At 34.4% G+C, this 24,848-nt stretch overlaps 1 protein-coding gene across 1 annotated transcript in view; it reads right to left on the bottom strand.

Moving 5' to 3' along the window:
• LOC133191417 (sex peptide receptor-like) overlaps positions 1 to 22,279 on the bottom strand; it is a 59,737-nt gene extending 37,458 nt beyond the window's left edge. Inside the window, exon 1 of the mRNA XM_061327172.1 lies at positions 22,058 to 22,279. The gene's annotated coding sequence lies outside the window, so the exon portion shown is untranslated. The remainder of the gene's footprint in view (positions 1 to 22,057) is intronic.
• Between the last annotated feature and the right edge of the window lie 2,569 nt (positions 22,280 to 24,848).

Raw genomic sequence — 24,848 nt, 5'->3', positions numbered from 1 at the left:
GCTCGTCATAACCATGCACTTAGCTTGTCTGTTTAATATACAGCGGGAGAGATTTTTATAGAATTATTGCATTTTCACTGTATGATAAATAGAGCCCAACCCAACTCCTGAATCGCTGACCCTGGGGCCAGATTGACTGCCTGATAGGAGTAAAGAAGAAATTTTTTGAAGATTGCATTAATTTTAGTGGTTTTGGTCCTACATGTACCTCTCAGGTCCCAGGTAGGGGGGATTGCAATTTATAAATATCATTCGTCCATAGATGTTTTATATACCAAATGTAGTTGAAAAAAATGTTCCGGGGTTCAAATTTTAAAGCACGAAGAGATAGCAATGAGTCAACTAAGTGACTCAAGTGACCTTAAAATGTATAAATTCTCTTTTAAATTTTAATTTAGTATGCATTGATCATTTCAATTAGCTCATAAATACTAAATATAATTAAGGAAAAAAAATAAACATAAGGATTTATGGACAAATCTTAACATATATATGTAGTTAACATCTACCCTAAAGTTTCGTTATAAGGCTATAAAATGCAACGTTCATTCGGAAATGGACCTAAACTCGGTAATAAATTTGTTGCTGGGCATAAGATTTTACTGATTCTAAATATGTCATTATACACACTTTAATTCACTTCTTCTTTCTTCAGGGTAGGAAAATGCTAACCAAAATTTTCTATAGCAAGAGTTATGACCCTTCTCCTAAAAATTTTCATAGAAAAGTAATATAGCCCTGAATTAATGCTTTCCCCTCATCCAACTTTGTTATATACATGTACTTTTTACCGTATTTGTGCATTTTAGAGTTTATCTAAGACAAAAAATCTCTTGCAGTAAGTTTGATGCTAAATGATAAATTGTCTGGACTAACCATTTTAGGCCAATGGGGACCTTATGGATATATACAGACCAGGCCAATCATATGCAGAAAAAAATGTGACTACCACTAAAATGTAAAAAGAGACGTGACGGACACAGGATAGGGGATAATACATCCTAACTTTCTTGCGGGTATAATGATTATGCATTAATGCATGTATATGTGATAAGCAATAGAGATGGGAGAGTAGTTAAAAAAATCACTAAAATAGCCACAGATTTAATTTTCTGATACACCTAATGCATAAAGATAGTTAAATTATACAACACACCAAAAAGACGACCCTGAAAAGATGATTAAGTGCATTGAACCAAGAATCAATCTGAACTGCAATAAATGTCTTTTTGATTTTCAGACCAGTCCCACATACAAGTTTGAAAATTCAGGCAAATGTAATTTGCCAAGGTTTCAAAATGTTCCTATATATTGATTTTTGTTGTCTTAGTTACGGTGACTGTTGAAGTATTAGATAAATTGCACATTCTAGTGGTAATTTTCAACACATTCGTATGTCTCTTGTATTCAAACAAGGCAGCGAAGACCATAAATTGGTATTCTGTACAAAACACGATAAATGTGGCAATTCTTGTTCACTTAAAAGAATTATTATTTATAACTCACTATTCAGTCCTGATATCTATGGCTAGGAAATGGCTATTTCACGACAATAACATCAAGTAAATGGTGATCAGGTACTTCTTTTTACCTTACTGATAGCTATCAGGATATAGATAGAAAGATTACATAGAAAGGCAAATAGATTAGAAGTTATGTGAACAAGGAAACCAAGTTTTACTATATACCTTCCACATATGACGTAAAAAAGGTGATTTCAAAGGATGATTTGCTATGAATGTTTAACACATGGAAAGGTCTAAGCACTATTCACCATGTCTGGAGGATTTATCCATTGTTTCTTATTTTATGTCCCCTGCAAGATTATTTTACTCATTATCATATGAATAATGTTCGTTATCTCCATATTTCACCTCACTGTATGTCGGTGAAGGGCTTCATATTAAGACCTTTACTCGAGCCGTTGGAGCGGGCACGCCTCTCTACACAGGCGTACGTACAAGTCATTATCATAGACGTTACTTACAGCTGGCGACCTTTCGTTAAAGAGGCTGGGGGGTTGTGGCCATTTTTAGACTATATTGATCTCCTTTAGAAGAAGAGCTCCATATGAAGATATAGAAAATGATCAAATTTTAAAACTAAAATTTTTGAAATTTTTCTTTGCCAAATGATAGTTGACAGCTTAAGATATCATATCTAAAAAATTAAGTTAAATCTGGTGGTTAATTTGTGGTTAATTTGTTGACCCCCCAGCCTCCTTAGAGGAAAATATTCCAACAAAGACAAGAGGTCCAAGGGTCTTAACGGTCACCTGAGTACAACAATTTAGAGGATCTATAAACTGAAAATTGAAGCTTTTTTTTCCAAAAGCAAGAAAAATAGTACGATTAAGACCAACAAAATAATTGGTCTAGTATCTATCTATCTGTCCCCCATTTATCACTATTACCAGGCAGACTTTTAACAAAATATCTATTTTTAACCCCATATTATTACCTCTCACATTGGCCTCACTTGGCCTTTGAAGAACATTTAAAAAGATAAGTTATTTTTGTTTCATTTTTATTCATCTATTATTTCCAAGTCTACCTGATCATAGGAAACTAGGAAAGTACTTTTTGTATTATACAATCAATGTTCTTGCATAATTCTCTTATTCTATTAACCTTTCAAATACATTATCTACAGTGATTATCAAAGGTGAATGGCAAAGGGGAGTAACTTCACTCAGTAGAATACAAATTAATAGAGCCCTGGTCAGGACCAGAACACTTGACAAAATGGTCCAGATGTTTAAAATTCTGGTAAAAATACCCTTGCTTATTAAAACTTTTACTCTGTTGGCCTCCAATACGCCCAGAAGCAGAGAAGATTCTCAAAGAAATAATGCATTTTTACTATTTAACACAGCCCTACCCTAACACCAAAACCCATGACCCAGGGTCATGAAATTTACAAAGGACAAGGTAAGGTAATGGCCGAATCTGGCCCCTTATTTGATAGAAAAATCAGAACACAGTTAGAATTGTGATAGTTGGTAGTTAAGAACTTAAAATGATGCTTGTTTTAAAACCAGCACTAATTTTGATTCAAAGCTTACACGGAGGCCACAAGAGGGTGCAGAAGTAGGACGTCTTCCCGAATTTCCTCAATTCTGGTTGAATTGCGTCGTATTTGAGATACTTTTCACTTCGGGAAACATAGAGCACAACCTTGCCTATCTGAGATTTTTATACACAAGATGCATCTGATACTAGTTTATGAAATATATAAATTTGGTAGATTGGCAAGCTTGTGCTCTATGTTTTCTGAAACAAAATGTGCTGTAAAATTGATGAAAATTTGCATAAAAATGAAAAAATTCGGAACTTTTCATATTTTCTGACCTTCCTGTGACCTCTGTGTACCCCATAACTTTGAACCAATACTCATTTTGTGGCAGGGGTGACAAAAGGTTTTTATTGATAAACTGTTGCATCATTCTAAAAAAAACACCCAAAACCAGGTTCCAAAAAGGGGTCTTAGCTTATCTTGTCCTTTAGAAGAGGTACCCTCATCATCATAACTATGCAATTAGTTGAAGATGTTCAAAGAATTCACTCATTTTCTCTATATTATCAATAGAGCCCCCCCCCCCCCCTCAGAGAAACAACAGAACCCCTGGGACCACAAGTTTTAAAAATTTTGTAAAAGCACCCTTGCTCATCATAACTATACACTTGTTTCTTTGCTTTATAACCAGGAGTAGAAAAAAATATTTTGAAAGAAATTATGAATTTTCACTATATAATCAGTAGAGCCCCCCCCCCTCCCCTTTCACAAGAACCCCTGACCCTGGGGCCATGAATTTCACAATTTTGGAAGAGGCATTCTTGCTTATCATAACCATGCACTTCCTGTGCTTAAATAATACCCAGGAGCAGAGAAGATTTTCAAAGAATTGATGCATTTTCACTTTATAATCAATAGAGCCCCGCCCTAACACCAGAACCCCTCATCCAGGGGCCATGAAATTCACAATTTCTGAAGAGGCACTCTTGCTCATCATAACTATGTTTTTAATAAATTTCTTTAGTACCCATGAGCAGAGAAGAAAATATTCAAAGAAATAATGCATTTTCACTATATAATCAATAGAACCCCCCCCCCCCACTTCACCAGAACCCCTGACCCAGGGGCCATGAAATTCATAATTTTGGAAGAGGCACTCTTGCTCATCATAACTATGTACTTAGTTTATTTAATACCCAGGAGCAGAGAAGAAGATTTTCAAAGTTTTAATGCATTTTCACTCTATAGAGCCCCACCCAACACCAGAACCCCTGACCCTGGGGCCATGAAATTCACAATTTTGGAAGAGGCACTCTTGCTCATCATAACTATGTACTTAATTTGTTTGTTTAATACCCAGGAGCAAAGAAGAAGATTTTCAAAGATTTAATGCATTTTCACTATATAATCAATAGAGCCCCGCCCTAACACCAGAACCCCTGACCCTGGGGCCATGAAATTCACAATTTTGGAAGAGGCACTTTTGTCCATCATAACTATGTACTTAGTTAGTTTATTTCATACCCATGAGCAGAGAAGAAGATTTTCAAAGAAATAATGCATTTTCACTATATAATCAATAGAGCCCCTCCCCCCTTTCACCAGAACCCCTGACCCAGGGGCCATGAAATTCACAATTTTGGAAGAGGCATTCTTCCTTATCATAACTATGTACTTAGTTTATTTTATACCCACAAGCAGAGAAGAAGATTTTCAAAGAAATAATGGACTTTTACTATATGATCTATGTAGCCCTACCCTAGCCCCAGAACCCCTAACCCTGGGGCCATGAATTTCACAATTTTGGTAGAGGGCTCAATGCTTATTACAATCATGCCAACAGTTTGACTGCTTGCTGTCCAGGAGTAGAGAAGAAGATTTTTAAAGATTGTATTAATTTTAAAGGTTTTTTACCCACCCCTCAGGCCCCGGGGGGGGGGGGGGCAGGGACCCTGAAATGCCAAATTTGGTTGATATTGGTTGAGCGGTTTCAGAGAAGAAGCTGAAAATGTTCAAATGTTAACGCACGACGACGGACGAAAACGGATAGCAATAGGTCATCTGAGTAAACTCAGGTGACCTAATAAAAACACACACGCACATAAATTAAGATTTATAAAATATATTGTATGGACACGGTTTTGTTAATCGAAATTTTTACTTATATGACATAAAAATATTGAGTGTGGAAAAATATGTAATAACTATCTTACCAATGTTTTCACTCCAGCTTTGTAAAAATCACCTTTGTTTACACATTTTATATCACTTATTTTTATTATTCGGTGAATAAATGTACTTAAATTGTAAATTCTGTGTTAATTGCACATTTGCTAATTAATTGCACGTCTTAATTCTGAATGCAGTTAATCATCTTTCTGTTAATGTTAACCACAATTCCACAACAAAGCAATGCTATTTTGATGATTATACCGGTATAACTATTCTTTAATTACCTCAAAAGACTGATTTAAATGAGTTTCATCCTAAGGAGATTTGTCTTTCTCAAAATCTGCCAAGAACTCTATTGTGTGTGTGTGTTTTCCAAATTTTTAAATACAAATGTATAAGTAATTTATAATTAATGACATTTTACCTGATATTTTTTCAATTAATTCAAACCTTTTTTTCCAAACAAAAAAAAATTATTGATCTATATTTTGCTAAACGATTTGGTTCTCACAATATCAGTGTTATTCTACTTACAAACTTGTATTTATTTTCGAGAGAAAGAGAAATGAGTCAAGGCGGAGAGCCTAGCAAGGAAGTATTGTACGTTTTCATCAGTACAGTTAACATTTTTATAGCTTTAAAGTACAGAGTCCAGTTTTACAAAAGAACTTAACAACTAAGATCAAAAAAGTAATTTTGGGAATAACTTTCTCTTTGACATTAAATTGAAAATGGGTTTGATCTGTTTTAAAAGTATTTACATACATAGAAGGATATTTTTATGCAATTAATTTTCAACTCGGTCATTAATTTTGTACAACTCAAATTTTTGGTTCTTAGTCGTAGGTATCCTGCCTACGAACAAATTCAGTTACTGCATTGTTTAGCAACTTGAAAAACCACAACATAAGAGTTTCAATCTGTTTTCAAACCAACAGATTTTCCAAATTGTTCCTTGAAGTGTGTGTAATCATATTGCCAAATATGTAAAAGCACTCAGCTTTAGCCGTATTAATAATATCGGTTAAAATTACACAATCGTGTACCCAAGTGATTATTTCGATAATTTTTTTTCCCTTCCCTATTAACCACCTTTTTGATGTCTTTAGATGCCTTTATCAATCTGCTTACATACTTTCGACTGTTATACATTAGTTTAGCTTGCCCACCTCTAGATTGAAATATGACATTGACAGAAAGAAGCAACACAAGGGATACGAAATTTATTTACTGCAATATTCTTTCAGTAGTACAGTACGATATATTTAATTGAATATGCCATGTTAACTATAACCGCACACGTAACTAATGTTAGATAAAAAGAACACATGGCTTGTAATACATAATTAAACTACTGATAAAATAAAGGCTCGCCTCTTACCAAACGATTAAAAAAACAGCCATAAGGTAAGATAACTATGAAAAATACTGAAGGGGAAATAAGCCTATTGTACGAGTATTTTAAAACTCGTTCGTCCTCCATTAATAACAATCAAGAAATCGAAATTATTTAGGATTGTTTTTAAGTTTTGTTTGAGTTACTGATGTGTAAATTACTTAGACTTGTCGCGTAGGCTAGCGCGCTTCATGAAAAATATGCCGACGTGCAAGTCTGTGTGATTTACACACCAATAATCACTTAAACAACTTCTTCGCATTGTCTTTTTTTTCAGTACATGGTTTGCCTATAGTTTAATTACTGGAAGGTGACTCTATTATCGCTTCGCTAATAATGATGTTATAATAAGTTGCTATTAGGAAAATTAATTATCGGCAATAGAGACTAGCAGAAGCTCCTTGTTTGCGAAGTAGGATGTGTTATAAACTTAATGTATTTGTTATACGTAGTGACGTTGCGATCTTGTAAATTAATTCATTCTTAAGTGATTCATATTCCCCCACTTAATGTTCATCACTTCCTTTGTTTTGCTTTTTTTTTATTTCACCTCAAGGCTCAAGCAAGCTTTTCTAAGCCAAGAGTGTCCGGCGTCCGTCTGTCTCTCGTGTGTAATTTTTTAACATTTTCAACTTTTCCCTAGAATCTCCAGATAAAATGAAACCGAACTTGCCACAAAGCATCACCGGATAAGGGAGATTCAAGTTGTTTAAATGAAAGACTTGCAAGCAACATTTCCATTTTTCCCCCTTGTGATAAAAGAAGTGAAGATTAGCTCACATTATTAATTTCATTAAAAGGATTTCGACAATCAGCTTCTAGAAAAAAATTAACAATTTAAAAGAATAACTAACAGAATCAGTGTAAGGTCATCAGTTTTATCCAGCGGCTTTGATTCTCAAAATCCCTTGAAATATTGCACAATATTTCATTAATCTAGTTTTGAAGTCTAAAGGGAAAAATGCTATTTACCTAAATTATGTCCACAGTGTTCAGAACAAAAAACTACTTTTGTCAATTTTATTTTGATGATTTTCTCCAAAATAATCTTCTGTAACTGAAACACATTTTTTTCTAACTCCGAAATGTTCTTTGATACAGATTTTTGGATAGCATCTTCATATACTAAAATATGCCATCATTTGGAATTTGGGGAGTTGTATCTTTCTAAAGGCTTTTTTTTATCAGCTTTGGGGGGAAAGGTTACAGGGTGTGCCTCTTTTTTCTCCCATATGGACAAATAAGTCCGAAATTCTTATTAGTGTCAATCCGCCACATTGAATTTGCACAAAGAAATTTTATAAAGGAATATGTAAAAAATATCTTTAAACCTATACTCAGTCCGAGTTGACTTCAGAATTAACTAATTTTCATTGTTGTAAGTCATGTTGCAATGATCAAATCTAAAACTTCAAGATTTTAAAAACACGGGAAACAAATACAAGAGGCCCAGGGGCCACAACGCTCACATAAGCCAATACGGTTCTTCAACAGACCCCCCCCTCCCCCCCAAATATATTAATATGAAAATGACGTGACTCCATCCTACCCCCAGGTGTTATGATCTGAACAAACTTAAATCTAAACTATCTGAAAATGCTTCCATATTCCTGTGACTAACAAACGTGAATCTACACTACCTGAGGATGCTCCAATATCAATACGACTAATGATGGCTTTTCTGTTCTCGAGAAGATTTTTAAAGATGGCTCCCTAATATACTTTAACATAAAAGTTTGATCCCCGATGTTGCCACACCTTACCCCTGGGGTCATGATTTGATTAATTGTATGTTGTTTTACGTCCCATTCGATAATTTTTCACTCATATAGAGACGTCCCCATATACCGGTGAACGGCTTCAGATTTAGACCTTTACTCGGCACTCAGGGCCATTGAGCAGTGAGGAATCTTTATCGTGCCAACGCCTGTCGTGATACGGGGCCTCGGTTTTTAAGATCTCATCCGAAGGACCCGCAACTTTCACTTCAAAGTGCCGAGCGCCTGGCGAAGAAACAGTTGCTACCTATTTTTTATCGACTTAGGTCAATCGCGGCCGAGATTCGAACCCACGGCCTTCCAATCACGGAGCGAGCGCTCCAACGACTGAGCTGTCATGATTTGAACAACTTCACTACCTGATTGTGCTACCAAATCAATATGACTAATCATGATTTGGTGTTTTTGAGAAGATTTATGATTTATGATTTCCATGTAAAACTTTGATTCCCCATTGTGGCTCCAGCTTACCCTGGGGTCACGATTAGAACAAATTTAAATTTACACTATGTAATGAATGTTTTACCCAAGTTTCAACTTTTCTGGGCCATTGGTTCATGGGAAGAAGATTTTTAAAAGATTATCTCCCCTTGAACGAGGGTGTTGCCCATCACTTGAACGAACTTAAAATTCCCTTCACCCAAAGATACTTTTGTGGCAAGTTTGGTTGAAGTCGAAAATATGAAAAGTTTACGGACGGACGCCGGACAAAATGTGATAAGAAAAGCTCACTTGAGCTTTTAGCTTAGGTGAGCTAAAAAAAGGTATAGAATGACAAGGAGGAAACTTTACTCAAAGGGATGCTTCATTTGTCGGAATTAGGGCGTTTAAACGGCGATGGCATCGTATTTGTGATGAATAAATTGTAGAAAGATCATTTCTCTACTGAATTCTCGTTTCTCGGAAGTTAAATCCCCGAAAGTTGTAAAAGGTAGGCAGAATCTCGGCACCAGCTGGTGTCGCTGAATTCCCACTTCTCAATATGGCCTGTGCTCTGAATCTCCCCCGCATACGTAACAATATTAAAGCGGAGTTAGAGTTAGTAATATTTCTGACTATTTGCCTGCAAAATATCTAGAAGTAAAGAAAAAGACTGTCAGAGATAAAGTATCATTTCAATAAATGACCAAATCATCCCCACCCCGGGGCTTGAAATCAGAGGCAATTTTATAATTTTAGTAATGTACTCGTATTCATTCCAAGTAGTTTGCCTCCTAGGTGTCCATAAGTAAAGAATAAGATTTTCCAAGACCTAAGGTATGTTAAATATATCAACAAGATAATTTCACTCTGGGGACTGTTTCACAGACCCGGGGACATGCTTTTCGCAATTCTAGGAAAGCGCTAAATGTTTATAAAAATTAATGTAATCAAAATGAATTCCACACAAACATCGATCACACAGTTTTTAATAATTGTTTGGATATTCTAACACGCTGTCGTTTTTTTTTCATTTGTCAAAAATGGGGTATCCATCGGGCGCTAAGATTTTTCAGAGTCAACGGTGGGAAATGCCGGAAAAAGTATCTACCTAAGAAATATTGTAATAGAACATTTTTAATTTTTTTTTCTACAAATTCTCAGAATTACTGTCAACAGCTGATTCCAGTGTATTAGTTTAATTGCACAGTTACACATCTGAAATATATGAACAAGTCTGTGCTTCATAATTACTTCTGTTAACTTATATGTATTTCCGCCATTCCATGTGTATCTTGATATTGTCTTTTTATATATTGTACATAGAACCTCGTGTACAATTAATTTTTTTGAGAGAATAAACTGAACTTGAACTTGCCCACGAAGATATGCCTTCCAACTTTGTTATGTGTCTTGCAGTCACTTGACCATCATCAGTCGCCTAGTTAGGTAATCATCTTTTAGTTAATTCTCATTTTACCTTTTTGGACTTCATTAATCCACCTATGACAAACATTGACTGACGTATACATCACGCGTTTCTATAAAGTTTGAGTATTTCGTTGGCCATGGGTTCTAACTAATTTTTGCAGAAACTTTACTTGACCTTGTTAACTTATTCTTTACTATTCATTTTTCATGCAGTGTCCGGAATAGCCTTAAGTTGTTTTTCAGCCCTTCACAACAAAACCATATGATGAAATGTGGTCAACTTTATGGTATAATCAATTAACTAAGGAATCAGTCATTCAAGAAAACATATTTCAAGGTCACCCAATCGACCCCCTCCCTTTTTAAATATTTTTATTACATATACTTCAGGACATGATTTATTAAACAACCTTTATATGTATATTTACTTTAGTTTATAGACATGACATTTGAACTTATTATGACGCTCGTCTGAAGAAATGGTGGCTGGCGGATAGCACCCATAAAAATCAAGGGCCCACGAGGGGAACACACGGAGCATTCAAGTACAATAAATAGGTATTATTATAATAATACCTTACCTTGTCTACTTGATCGCTAATCGAATTCAATTACCAGTCAAGCAGACTGAAACAAGTACATTTCGGAATGCTTATTCCCAATCCTTCCAACACAAATAATTAACATGATTATTGTTAATTTGACAAGAGATTCATTATTTTGTCTTAAAGCAGATTTATAATTCCGAGATAAGCTTTGAGGCAGTGTTGTATTCCAAGAATTTCCTTTGTTTAAATACATAAAAACTGGCAAGATATGTTCATTGATTGTCAAACCTTTAAAGTATGTATATCTAACAGAGGTCACAGACAGTTACAGTCTACTACACTTCTATTGCAAAAATATATATTTATATCTGTTAAATTAAAATCGTTTATATTCAAGTAAATTATTGGTCCGTTGAGCTGATATAATGAGTTCTCCTGCATGGCCGGTGGTACTCACAGTTGGTTACTTCGAATGTAGATATTAAGTGTCAGCAGATACATTTGCACCCGATTTGTTTCATTTGCGTATTTTTATGATAAAAATGCATTACTGAGGGATATCTGTTCTCGATGAATACATATTGACACACACACTTGTATGAAGAATCATGATTGTGAAATTGGTAACCACAAAAAGGCATTGTCCTAGATACTAAATGATTTTGAAAGACTGTAAAAAGTTAAAATGTTGAAATATAAGTTCAAATTATCGAGGATTCAGAGATATTACCTATGAAACACAAGCAGCATGCAGACTTTTTTGAGTCTGGCGACTTTCTCTCAACGAACAAGAGGCCCAAGGGCCTTATTGGTTACCTGAGTGTAATACAACAATTTAGAGGATCCATAGAATAAACTGATAGAAGCTTTTTTGTCCAGGATCAATGAAATAATTAGTCTATAGTATTCAGTAACAACTCATAAAGTAAGTTCGAATCTGTCCCCCATTCATCACAATTACCATAAAAACAACAAGAAGTCTATGGCTCATAGATAATACCCCCGCTCTGATGTGAATATGTAAAGACACAATGATAATAAGGAAGTGGACATTGGATCTTTACAAAAATGAATCCCAACATATGTCATGCTTAAACAAAGAGTGTGCTAAAATTTCAAGCATCTGTGATTAGTAGTTGCTGAGAAAACTGGACCAAAATTTGTTATGTATGGTAAATATATGGACAGACGCATGGATAATCAGGAAGTGGACATTGGATCTTTACAAAAATGAATCCCAACATATGTCATGCTTAAACAGAGTGTGCTAAAATTTCAAGCATCTGCAATGAGTAGTTGCTGAGAAACCTGCGATTGAAATTTGTTATGTATGGTACGGGCAGACGCACGGACTAACAGGAAGTTGACATCGGATTCGTACAAAAATGAATCCCAACAAATGGCACGCCTAAACAAAATGTGTGCTAAAATTTCAAGCATCTGCAATGAGTAGTTGCGAGAAAACTGCGACGAAAATTAGTTATGTATGGTACGGACAGACACAGGGATAAACATAAAGTTGACATCGGATTCGTACAGAAATGAATCCCACCATATGGCATGCCTAAACAAGAGAGTGCTAAATTTTCAAGCCTCTGCAATGAGTAGTTGCTGAGAAAACTGCGACCAAAATTTGTTACGTATGGTACGGACACATGCACGGATAAACAGGAAGTTGACATCAAATTGGTACAAAAATTAATCCCACCATATGACATGCCTCAACAAAGTGTGTGCTAAAATTTCATGCCTCTGCAATGAGTAGTTGCTGAGAAAACTGTGAGGAAAAATTTGTTACGGACGGACAGAGACAGGCAGACATACACAGAGACAGACAGACAGACAGACACACATGGGTAAAACAGTATACCCCCCTCTCTTTCGGAGCGGGGGTGTAAAAATTGTCAAATTTTGTTAGGTATAAGCATTGGACATTTTCTTTTTCCATTTGTGGAAGTTTATCTTTGATACCTATTATAATACTCTTTGTTTAGGCATGCCATATGGTGGGATTCATTTTTGTACGAATCCGTTTACAACTTTCTGTTTATCTGTCCGTATCATATATAACTAATTCTGTCGCTTTTTTCTCAGCAACTACTAACTGCAGAGACCTCAAATTTCTGCACACTCTTTATTTAAGCATGCCATATTGTTGGATTCATTTTTTATATGAATCCAATGTCAGCTTCCTGTTATTCGTGTGTCTGTCCGTACCATACATAACACATTTTTGTCGCACTTTTCTCAGCAATTACTCATTGCAGATGTATGAAATTTTAGCACACTGTTTGTTTAGGCATGCCATATGGTGGGATTTATTTTTGTTTGAACCCGATGTCAATCTGATGTCAACTTCCTGTTTACCTTTGTGTCTGTCCGTAACTGAACTTGTGTACATTCACATCAGAGTGTAATTTCACATCAAAACGGGGGTATTACTAGTGAGCATTGGCTCACAGACTTATTGTTGACAATTTTGTTAAAAGGCTTCGGTTTATTGCAGATTGAAACAGAGACCAAAAGTTATAGCGACCACTGTGTTTCTAAATTTCTACATTTTTTTATTGCAACTATCGCCTGTACACATTATCTTATCAACATTCCACTGCAAGGTATCTACCAAGCTGAACAAAAAGTCTAGAAAAGGAAAAGTAGTATTTGCCCCAAGACAATAAACAGAGAACAAAGAATTTGATTATCTTGATTTTTATATAAACTAGCAAGGTTAAAAACGCATCATAAAAATGTTATTTAATTTTCCAAAATCATTGATACTAATTTAAAATTTTTACTTTATTTTGTTCTAAGTTTTCAGACATAGACAAGAGGGATATTTAATTCAATTTACATAAACTGAATTATTCATCCTGATGTACCTAGGCTTTTTTATTACAATTTAATCAAGTCTCGAGGAGTAGGGTTTTGAAAAAATAACTTCTTTTCAGTAACTATGGCAACAAATATAACTGTCTTAGTAAATACTACTTATTTACCTTGAACTATTGAAATCGGACCAACAGCGTCTTAAAAGCATTTCAAAGAAATTTCAGAGCAACGGTATTGATTAAAATCAAAAATCAATATAGAGATTCTACTCATCTAACAAGATTTATTGAAATCAAGACTAAATTTGTAGGAATTTAGTTATTTAACCATTATAGTAAGCACAGCAACACTTACCCTAACAAAAATACTATAGTAGACTATAGTATAGTTTTACCGTACGTAGTAAATTAATTGAAGGTTTTTACTGTAGTTAATTGGAGTATTTTTCTACGAATTTCAAATTGCTTTAATTCATGTTCTCCTTAATTTACATGCAATTCTTGATATTAAATGGACATATATATAATAATGTTGAAATATTATTTCCAAAATTTATATCACTGATATCGAATTTAGGAGATACTATAGCCAACTATAGTAATTTGTTATTAAGATAAGATTAAGTTAAAGGCTCAAATTTTTAACAAAAATCTATTATTTTTCGTAGGTACGGAATCAATCAAACCGTACGCAGGTAATTATGAACCAAGTGATTATTAGAATCAAATCTATAACGAAAAGGTAAAGATAACGAAAAAGTGGTCGCTCTCAAAAAGTCCACAAAACGGTATTAATTTGTGAACAGAGAATAAAACACGGACCACCCGAAATTTCAGAGGTGGGAAAAGGGGTACGTTTTCATAAAATTTAACGGGGATTGCAAATTTTGAAACACTACAAAACCATTCGTCAAAATCAACGAGGCCTATGGGCCTTGACGGTCACCTGGGTATTATGAGCTTCTATTAAATGCACTTAGCTCCACTCGAAATTGAAATGATTATATTACTACGAGGGTCATTCAATAAGTAATGCAACATGCGAATATCAAAATAAATGTTGACGCCCTTCATTTTTCACAGTCGAACAGTTCTATTTAAGAACTCCTAATCATCGAAAGCCACATGCTAATATTGTCTTCACAAAGAGATTCACTTTCAAAGTAAGCAGGGATACTTCATTGAGCTGAAAACTGTTTATAAATGGCCTCTGCTAATAAGATGAAAATGAGGGCCGGTATGAAAACTATGTTTCATTTCAAAAATCGCTGGAAAACCAAAATAAAGATATGGTTTCATTATCTGGAAAGAGTACTCTTTCACGCAGTACGGTGTTCAAATGGATTAAGAAATTAAACAGTGGAAAAGGAGTGTTGAAAGATGGCAGTCGATCAGGTTGATCGAAATCACAAAAACCTATCGATGCTGTGAGCAACATGATATCTGAAAATGCCAGATTTAAAGTAAAGTAATTATAACACACTCATCAACAAAACAGTTTATAGAGTTATGACAAAGAAATTGAATCATTGAAAATATTTCTGTCAGATTGTTGCCCTATTTCCTTACTAAATGCCCAAAAGAAAACACTCTTTATATGTGCCAATGGTTTATTTGAACAAAAGGTATGATAAACTTTGGTGATGGAACGTGGGTGCACTATTCGTATCTTAAAAGGAAGATCAATATTAAATTGTGGAATCAGAGAGGAAGGAGTAGTCCTATTATTGCAAACAGAAGTCGGAGTTCTAAAAAGATCTTACACAGATTTTCTTTTACTGGAGAGGTCCATTTATACGTACATCTACCTTCACATAAAGGAAGGACCATCAATGGTAGCTTATAAGTTTAAACTGTAATAAGGAAAGATAAGCAGGTTTTCTGTAAGGAATGTCCAGGGTGATTTTCTTGTTCCTAACAATGAAGTTGCAAATAAGCATAGAGATGTAAAGGAAATTTTGAAGGAAGTTTAATCATCCCCTAGATCTCAGTCATTATGACATGTTTTTATTCCAAAAACTCAAGAAAACCACTAAAGGAAGACGCCATAATTTTAGGTACATGTACGTCATGGGGAGTGTTAGCCATCATTATCTTTTGAGCATCCCAAAAAAGAGTATTCTAAGGTGTTCTGGTCATGGTACAGAAACTTAAGACAAGTTAATAGGAAATACTTCGATGGATTAAACACATTCAAAACATTACTCATAGAACGACACTCGTAAACGACCCTTGCGAGATTTTCAATCAACTGAGACGTCCCCAGATACCTGTAAAGGGCTGCCATGATGCGGGGACTTGGTTTTTTTTTCAGGTTTCATCCAAAAGACCCACAGCTCCCACTTTAATAGTGCAGAGTTCTAGGAAGTAACAGTATACTAGTATTGATTTGGTTTGTCGCTGGTCCATGGTTCAGATCCAAGGAAGAGTTAATTTGTGATACATTGAAAATACTAGAGATCCCTCAAAATCTTATTCTTTTTTACTTTATGGACAACTAGCGAGTAAGCTAGTTGAAATAAACATGAGTACTTTACCAAAATTGTAAAATTTCCTTTCCCTTGATTCTAGGTGTCCGGGTGTGGAAAATCTGGCTATTAATTGAAATAACATTTTATATCTGTAAATCTTTTTCATTACTTCTTGATATCTAATAACAAGCAACCTGTTTTCATGTTTATGATAAATAATTATCTATGAAATTTATCAAATGTATATGTCCTCCAGGTCAATACCCCGGTTCCAAATGTATGATACAGTGTGTCATTCTTTCACCCCTGAACTTGAGGTTTCAGGTGCAGTAAGTGTCGTAGTAGTCTGGGCGGGGTGGGGGGTTTACATGTCAAGATTATAATGTTTAAGCGATTTTTAAAAGGCTATTTGGTATCAGTGCTAACATCCTTTAAAGGGAATACTGACGACTACCCTCGCTCATCTCGAAAATCTTAAGCAGATGAATCAATTTCGACTTCTTTATTAAAATTTTCCCGAACTTTTTCGTAGACCTCTAGCTTTTCCCTCAATTCTATAACACTCGGAACTCGAGAGTTACACGCTAGGTGTCGTTTTTGCATCACTTCCGTAATTTCTACTTTGACATTTCCAAATCTTGTAGCATTTTTCACGTTTGACGATGAATAGTCGGATTATGATGGAATGCCTAGGCAATTAAATAGCACGATTAAAGACAAAAATATCTACCGAAACAAGATATCATGACACATTTTGGTGACATGTATTAGGTAAATGATATTTCGGGCCTGATATCCAAGAGGGGTCCAGTGTAAACAAATGGAAGTGACTTACTTTCTCTACTTTATAATACCGCGGGTATGATTTTTTAGTAAAGCGTTAATTCTGCGTTATTTTTTGGATTTTTCTTATGGAATACATTGTAAATGTGTACTAGAAGAATAATTTTTGAAAAAAATACATAAAAATATTTTTGACCCGTGGGGTACATTTATATTCGGGGTGGGGGTCCTGTCCACAAGTACCTCTGCAATTACCTTTGTTGCCATTGTCACTTCTTTCAAAATACTTCTCTTTTCGCTCGAGTTTCATGAAACTAATACTCAAGTGGAATATCCCATGACACGTGATTATAAGTACTGGTTTTGTTAACGTACCTCTGGATAATTTTCACTCATATAGAGTGGAGATCTAGAGCTGCAAAGGACCTTTTGACCTATACTCGGCACTCAGGACCAGTGATCACTGAGGAATCTTTTTCGTGCCAGCACCTACTGCGACACGGGACCTCGGTTTATACGGTCTCATCCAAAGGACCGGTCTCCACGTCCCACAGTGGATTCGAACCCGCGACGTAAGGATCAATTCCTTACTCTGTGACTCTAGGGCAAACGCACCAACCACTGTGCGACTGCTGGTTTTGATTCTGATCACAGATTACCTTGTTTGTGGTATCGATACTAGATGAAATATGAAGATAACGAACAGTATTCAATCTCGAAAGTCCAATGAAACGATACAAACCTGGAGCAGAGCAAGCACGGGCCTCAAAATTTAGAGGTAGGATCAGGTGCCATGGAGGAGTGAGCATCCCCTGCCGTCCGGTCACACACGCCGTGTGCTCCTTGTCATGATCGGGAAAGAAAAACCGGAAAATTAATAGACAGTTCAGTGTATAAAAAATGGCCTAACAATTAGTATGAAAAACGCCAGTCAGCATTTGACTCAATGATGGGTTGTATGTGCTGAAAAGGCCTTTGTATTGACCGAAAAACTTGCGAAAAGATGACTTCAAACGAGACTATTGATATCCTTGTTTTGTCAACTTGTTTGTCAATAGCTTGCCTCGTTCGCTAACCGCAAACACTTTTGGTCAGATTTTTACATAACAATTTTATTTAAAGGCGACTATACCAACACACCAGAGGGGTAGGGGCTGGAATAATACAACATCGAAACGTTTCATAATACATGTATATGTGTCTCGATAAGATACATATCATGTCCTTTTGAATTACTTCTGAAATCGTTTTTAGTATCAAAAATAATTAAATGAATAATTCATTCATGGAAGGTGTTTATCTGTTGTAAAACAACATCATTGAACAAAATTGGTGTTAATTATTATGCATTTCATATTTATAGTTATAAATTAGCAAATATTTTCTTTACAAATTCAACCCAACTGAAGTAAACCAAGAAAAAACAGGTCTGAAAATTTGTTTGCGATACTGTCATATCTATACACAAACATATCGATTTGGGTATCATAATCACACAATTATTTTTTAAAAACTTTTCTCTATCACTTGAAATCTATTTTGCTAACAATTGTTCCAGTAGCATTATTTTGTTTGTCAATGTTACATTTTTTTTTCACTGCATCAGTTTGCTTTCACAAGATCAGCATCTGTGAAGCGCCACACTGTTAGCATCACGTTACAAACTTTTCAATGTTTTTGATAAGATTTTTACAGATAATAGTATAACGAAGATTGGCATAGTCCAAACGTGAATACCTTGACACTTTGTCAGAATGGATTAAATATATCAGATACATGTTAAAATCGCGCATTAAAAGATTGAGGGGCAATATGAGAACCATGAAATATATGGAGATAACAAACAGTATTCAAGCTCAAAAGTCCATTAAACAATACAAAATAGGAGCAGAGCAAACACGGACCTCCAAACATCAGAGGTGGGATCAGGTGCCATGGAGGAGTGAGCATCCCCTGCTGACCGGTCACACCCGCCGTGTGCTCCTTGTCATGATCGGGAAATAACGGAAAAATCCGTCGATAATTCAGTGTGTAAATAATGGCCTAACAATTAGTATGAAAAACGTCAGTCAGCATTTGACTCAATGATAAATTGTATTTGCTGACAAGGTCATTGTATCGACCATAGAACTTACGAAATGATGACTTTAAACGAGACAGCTCATATTCTTGTTTCATCAACTTATTTGTCAGTAATTTACCTCGTTTTAGCAATTGTACATACGTAGAACATGCTCTTGCGTATCGAATCAACTGAGAGACATAAACCCCATATGCAGGTGATAAGGGTATATTGCTACATAAGTAAGGGAAGCTGACGATTGAAAAGTTGAAGTCATCACGTTTATCATAAAGCTTTGTTGTTAGGTTACCATTAACGTCATTTTCTAGTACAGTATCTAATTTAAATATGAAACAGATGTGTCATAATCCGTGGTATCTTTTATTTCAAGCTCACTGGGATATATCGAGTCGACATATGAATGAAAGTAACTATTGTTAACTGATAATTCGTCGTCGATATATCGAAATGTCGAGTTGAATGCATAAATTTCTTTCAAAACGTTAGTCATTTTACAATTTTGGTCCGATTTCAATGCAACAAGGTACTCAAGTTACCTATTACCAAGAACACACTTCTTTTGTTCGGTTTTTATGTCCATGATTTTTAATTGAATTTTATTCCCAATGTCAAATTTTGTCTGATCTGAATAAACAATAATTCACCAGCAGACAACACCAAGACACATCATTTTTGACAGTTAGTTATACTGCTGGATAAGAAAAAGTACAATTAATGTAAAGTTAATTTCTTTCAAAATGATACTCCTCCTTTAGTCTTGGCTTTTGTGGAATAAGATTTGATATAATGTTAGAACACCCCAACATGTATAAAACTCAAATCGGCAAGTTCCGGCTCTTAAGAACTGAGACAAGTACAGATACTCCTATCAACGATTTCTTGTTTACTTTGTCTCCCTTCAACCTTAATTCAGTCTGTTTTATACACAATCAAAACACTTGAGTGTTTATAATACTAATAAAAAGCGTTTAATAAGCTTATTAGCCAGTTTTTGGATTGATAGACGATGATTTTGTATTTTACTACAAAATTTGTTATGTTGCTGTACAAATACATGAACTATTATTTAAAAATCTGAAATGAAAGACATAAACCATCAACACATAGTTAATGTACTTTCCCATAATTTTAATCCCTTCAAATTTAAATTCGGAAATTAAACCAGACTTGAAAATAACAGCTTGAGCTAGCTTGCATTGGAACTTCGTTAAATTAATGTTAGTACTTCCAAATCGTTGTTCGTCATTATTAATGTTTTTCACTCATGATGAATATAAATGCCAGATATAATGTGAAATCAATTCTTTTTTTGTGATCGAGACAACGGTAATGTCTTTTGTTTTTGACAGTCGTCAGAACATGTCTTTATAACGTAATTTCGATTTTTCCGCAGGCAGCGAAGCATCCGGTAAAATATTTTGCTTAATGTTTAAAGAAATTCTGAAAATACTACAAAAGACTGTTTGCTTTAACTTGTAATAAATGATGAATTTTTATGCATTGTACATTCTATGTTAAACACAAAATTCTACCCTCTGATCTTTTAAAGGGAATATCTCAAACTGTAAATGAAAAGAAAAAAAAACTGTTTCTGTGATGCACTACAAAACACGATTGATATTAAGTTTCATGCAGATAATACAAAAAAAAGATTTACATGCTTCTAGGTTAGAGCTTACACCTACATAGCATTCAAGAAATTTTGAAGAGGTTCCAAATTTTTCTTTTAATTTCTTAGATTTGATTAACGATATTAGAAAAATTCTTTTAAAGTGTAAACACGCTCCTACCCTCTATACTGCGCAATGAAAAACCCAAACTGGTTACTTAAGATTTCCAATTGAAACTCGGTTAATCTCAACAACTTTGTTTTTAATTTACTTCTTGACCGATCTCCACCCATTTTTAAGATATATCCAACAGGTAATAGTGTACAGAACCGTAAAATACAATTTTTCAAGAATTGCTTATTTATACCTAAAATTTATAAAATAAATGAAATTAATCTAATTTTTTCACGTCAATGTATTTTAAAATATTAAATATAAAATGTGTCGGGTATAATTTTTGGTAAACTGTAAGATTTTTGTATATTTTTGCAAAAACTTCCAGAAATCTTCCTTCATCCCCAAAGTCTCGTGTTAAATATTTTCTGGTGTTCAGTATATCAGCAATAAACATACAAGAAAATTCTTCGCTCAAAAAGTTTTGTTTCGATCACGAACATCCTTAAGATAATTTGACTTTTTCTTGTTACTTGTATTTCAAAAGACGAGAGTTATAGCTATCCTTTATAGAGAAACAATTAAGCACAATCAACACTCTTGTTCGTGCAATAAACTACATCCAAAATTCCTTGCGATTTTGCTTGAATCCCAATTATGACAATATAATTCGCCGTTATCTAGAAAGTATTCAATTAATAACATATAAACGTACTTCTGATGCGGATTTGCTCCTAGGGATAGCATAATTAATTTTATCACTTTTTGCTTTTGGGAAAAAGTCTGCACATCTTAATTTCCGACAAAAACGTCTTTGGGTCTGCTTAACAAATAACATATGCTTGATGGCCTTCCCGCTAACATGAATTAAAATACCATGGATGAGGCTAAACTAGCTCGATTGTGTAGCTGGCTTAATGTTCAAGTCGAAGTCGATGTGGTTTTGATCAATGTGCCCGTTAATGAATGATAGAACTCTGATGTTTGACAGTTTTAAAATGGTTCGACTATACGAGGCCAAGTCTTTGAATCTCAGTAATTACGTTAGCGGAGCTTTTGATGCAGATGTTCCTTTTATTAAAACTTCTATTGACATTTACGTGCATTTTGTCCATAACAGACTAATTAATTGGTAACATTATAAAAAAGGTTGTGTCGACTTGTAAGTGATTTGACACATTTCCATGAGATTTGGTTTCGAGCACTTTTTTCACGCCTTTTTTGAAAGCTTTCATCTTGATCAAGAAGGTGGTTTGCAATAAGCACTATATTTTTCTTCATTTGAGGAGTTTTAAAAAAAATATTGTTAGAAAATTCTTGTAGTTTTCATATATATATGTTCAAAATCTCCGAACATGTTTTGTGATCACAATTTAGTTTTAAAATTGAGAGATTAAAAAAAACTTACCTGTAGTCGCCAATCAAACCTCCTCTTAATGCTAAATTAACTCCGAGGAATAGACTATGAATACTGTTCCGACTCACAAATAAGGCATTCCTATGTAGCATCTATTTTTAAATACGTTTTTTATTACGGCGAAAGGTCTGGTTCATATTCATGAAGTTCAAAATTTCTTTAAGGCATTATTTTCCAAAGTGATGTATCGCTGTTGAAATCGAATGTCTCATTATACAAAATAGTTCAAATAAATCAAGCATAAACACCATTCCATTCTAGGAAGACGTCTGTCTCTTTGTAGGGTTTCTGTGTTGTAGCCGTTACAGATCAATGTAGGACTGAGTTCAGCACATCTATTAAGTACTGCAATAGAAGAATCATCAGTGCCGTGTTAACATACTTCTTTTTTCACTATTACCTTCTGTACCCAAAGCAATCAAAGTAGCTGTTATTAAACAATCCAGTAAAGTTTACAAACTATTCCAATTTATTTCTTGGGGGAAAACAGCACCGAAATTTGACCTTTAAAATATTAATTTCAAGTCAACATTTATCCAGCGGTCTTTGGCATACATACAATGTAACATATTCTAGCATTCACTTGTCCCGAAATTGTGAAATTGAAACTAATCATTCATAATAAAAAATTAAGTTGTAAGTGAAAAAAAAATAAACAGTGGACAAAAATTTTACATATAAATGTAAAACGTTAGGGAAAAGCAATAAAATATCACCTTTTCTGGTTATATATATTTACATCCAATCAGGCCTAAAGTCAAAATTCACTCGCATTCGAAACAATCAATATCTTCTATCACTGACTAGATGTTTTTTTTTTTAAATTGTTTCTATCAAAGTACATTAGAATTCACAGTGTGTTTTTTTTGTAGCTAAACAAACTCAACAAGGTAATTGCCTCATTACTTTAATGCAATCTCATTCCTTAATTTTTTTTCAAGCTGTTGCAAACAGGTTTGATCTGTGTTAAAGAGAGCGCCTGATTTCAGATCGATCAACATCTATTCTTCATGGTTATTTAAGATAATTGATAACGATCATTACATTCCAAGCTTATTTATTTTCACTAATGCCAAAACTAACAAATGACGTTTATTAGGGATAGAGAATATACTATCTAGAATAAGCTGACTCAATTAATTTTGTTACCTTGTTTTCTTCAAAAATCTATTCGATGATGACTGTTACATCGATATTTTCTCTGCAACTTAGAATTATTAATCTCATCAGACAACTGCCTCTAAATGCACTCTTCTTCATATTTGGGTAACCAGGGAGGAAGCCAATAATTCTATAATTTACACAAAATATATACATATATTTGAAAAATCGAGCATAAATTGTTGATGTGAACATGTGGCCCATAAACCTCTTATTTAAGTATTTTATATGTTAAATTCATTACCAGTCTGAAATTACAAAATTTAATGATGTTCATTCTGTTTTAGAGAGTTTTTGAAAAAAAAAAGATGTTTGTTTAAAAAAGGGGAGAGGAGGTATTTTTGGCCCATAATTGATACTTGTCGAATCTATTGTAAAAACAATAAATATTGTCATTTTAGTACATAGCATTTTGATGAACTTAAAAAAACAAATTAAGATGCCAAAATGACAACTTTCGGAAATGATCGAATTGTGCAAAGTTTTATTAGTATTTGGGTAGGAAAAAAACCTTTTCAATCCCCCGCCCAATCAAGTTTATCAAAATTAACCCAAATCACAATTCAGCTAAATTTGGTATAGATAACACAATGTCACATGTATGAAAAAACATCGTATGAAATTATATTGATTGTATGTTGTTTTACGTCCCATTCGAGAATTTTTCACTCATATAGAGGCGTCACAATACGTTTTATTTCCATTAGTGAACTCTTCAAAATTAGAGGCGCGTTTGGTCGTCCGACTGGGACAGCATGGCATTGCGGATAATACAAAACATGCCAATCTCAATCCAATTTTAAATGTTAAATGTATTTGTCATTCCAATTAAAGAATAGAAGAACTAAAAGACATATGTAAGAGAGCGAGAACCCTAAATTTATCATCCATTAATTAAAAATACGACATTTCCGAGGCATGTGTATATTGTATTTAGATGTACCATACGATAAATAGATACATACGATCAACAATAGATATAAATTGATATCGTTGTCATTCCTACGCTTGATGTATATAAAGTCCACAACAATAAAATATTTCATTTGCATTTTCTTAGGAATTGTTCATCGACATTCAACATATTGTTTACATGTTTATGTTACGTTTGTCCCAGAAATCCCGCGAGATTTGTACATTTTCCGACTTTCTCACAGAAGAGCGCACTAAGAAGTATAACTCTTCCATAGGAAGTAGAACGTATTCTCGTTCGCCGCGCAGAGTCAAAACATAGGTAGAGACTGTTCCTTCGCCAAACGTTAGAAGTGAAAGTCACGGGTCTTTCGAATGTGACTTTAAAACCCGAGGTCCCATGTCATGATAGGCGTTGGCACGATAAAGAACCCTCATTTCAAAATGGCCCTGAGTGCCGAGTATAGGTCTAAATTTGAAGCCTATCACCGGTATATGGTGACGTCTCTATATGAGTGAAAAATGTGAACTGGACGTAAAACAATATACAATCAATCAATCAAGAATATATATATATATATATATATATATATATATATATATATATATATATATATATATTAGACTCTGACCCGTGCGTGCACGGGTTGACATTGTTATGAATGCATCCATGTGCATATCGGACATTTGCATAATAGATACATCGACA

The sequence above is a fragment of the Saccostrea echinata genome, unplaced genomic scaffold (genome assembly GCF_033153115.1).
Source record: "Saccostrea echinata isolate AGI-Se365-2 ecotype Australia unplaced genomic scaffold, CSIRO_AGI_Sech_v1 ptg000023l, whole genome shotgun sequence".
In the NCBI taxonomy this organism is placed as follows: Eukaryota; Metazoa; Mollusca; class Bivalvia; order Ostreida; family Ostreidae; genus Saccostrea; species Saccostrea echinata.
This window is presented reverse-complemented; position numbering and strand designations above follow the sequence as displayed.